Here is a 1,824-nt window from a genome sequence, read left to right as displayed (position 1 = left end):
AATTCGGAAAACTGTGGACACATTTTGAGAGATTTTTGACCAAACTACTAAATTAACTATAAATGCATCTTTTATTCTCTTGTAATAATTGTCATCTTGGAGGTTTACTGCTTCAGTCTGCTAACCTTTGGCTTAGTCCTTGGAGCTTCTAGCCACCATACAATCTTATCTAGACCTAGAATGTTTTCATTCTCTAAGACTTACTTCTGAATAAGATCATCCTTTCTAGTTCTTTCTGATCTCTGGCTCGCTGAATCAACTCAGTAGTTCTCCTTAAACTCCCCTCTAAACTGACTCTCTTCAAACTGTCTCTGTGAAATAGCCCCAGTAAACTGCCTCTTCTCTGCACTGTACTGCCCCCTGTCTCATGTCTTTCCTTTCTATTAATTTGTCTATTCTTTCACTTCACATCCCCATCACAACTCATCCACTTTTCTTCCCAGTTCCAGAATCTTATGGTCCCTCTCCTCACCACCCCTCCACTTCACCTTTGAAGAGGGGGAGGTTCTCCCGTAGGTACCAACCCATCCTAACACCTCAAGCCACCACAGAACTAGGCATATCCTCTCCCATTGAGGTCAGACAAGGCAGCCTGAAGACCAAGCTGCACATCTGCTACAAATATGGAGGGAGATATAGCATGGGGGGGGGCTTGTATGCTCTTTAGTAGGTGGTTCATTCTCTGTGAGCTATCAAGGGTCCAGTAAGTTGACACTGTTGGACTTCTTGTGGAGTTCTTAAACCTTCCCCTAATTCTTTCACAAGATTTCCCAAGCTCCATCTAATGTTTAGACATGCTGTTCTATATCTGTTTTAGTCAGCTGCTGGGTGGAGTTTCTCAGAGGACAGTCACACTAGGCTCCTGTGTGTGAATCTAGTCTGACAGATACAAACATAGCCTGAGGCTCCAAAGTACTTGAAGGAGGAAGGTAAGCAATCAGTGTTTTCTAATATATCTTCTGAGAACAGTTCAGCACATCCTCCTCCCCCAAATTGGCAGGGGTTGCTCCTGCATTCATTTCTGTCTGTCTCACACAGGGCACCTGTGTATTTAGGCCAGCAGTGACAAATACAGCTGTCAATGGTGTCTTCATATGTTGTATCACTGTGACAAGGCCTTGACCAACAATGAAGCATCAGAATCTCACAGTGTGTCTCTGTGAATCCACTCCCTATGCAGACACAGTGATCATTATTTCCTCCATCCACATATAGACCTCCATGGAAATGTGCCTGACTAGTAAATAATCAGAGTTGAATTCACCATGGTCTCCAAAGAATCCAGATACATAGTCACAGAAGTAAGCCCCAAGAGCATCCTGACACATGGCACCATGTAGACATGGCTAGGATCCACATTCATCAATTTCCAACTCACAGTTCACACCAGAATATACTTGAGGACAGATGCAGATATATCTTCCTATCTCATTGAGGCATACAGCCTCGAGGGAGAGAATAGGATGAAAGAGGGGATGGAGAAGAAAATATGGGGTGTGGATGGGGAAACAGATGTAGATAGAGCCAAGAAGAGAAAGCGAAGTGAGTGGACAGAAATCAGCGGAGGGAAGGGAGGTCAGGCAATTGCATCTCTAGGATGTGCCAGGGACCTGAGATGTGGGAGGCTTCAGAGAGGCTATGAGGGTGACTCTAGCTGAGACTCCTAGAATTGGGGACATGGATCCTGAAGTGGCCACCCCCTGTAGCCAGGCAGGACTCCTGATGCAGGGAAAAGTACACCAACCCACCCACAAAACCTTCAACCCAAAATGTGTCCTGCCTACAAGAAGTGCAGGGGAATAGATGTCCCACTCAGAAACTGAG

General features: G+C 45.2%; 1 pseudogene; it reads right to left on the bottom strand.

Annotated features, from left to right (window-relative positions):
* Gm14655 (predicted gene 14655) lies at positions 850–1,448 on the bottom strand (annotated as a pseudogene).

This window comes from Mus musculus, chromosome X (assembly GCF_000001635.26).
Source record: "Mus musculus strain C57BL/6J chromosome X, GRCm38.p6 C57BL/6J".
NCBI lineage: Eukaryota > Metazoa > Chordata > Mammalia > Rodentia > Muridae > Mus > Mus musculus.
The sequence above is the reverse complement of the archived record's forward strand: the minus strand, read 5'-3'. Positions and strand labels throughout refer to the sequence as shown.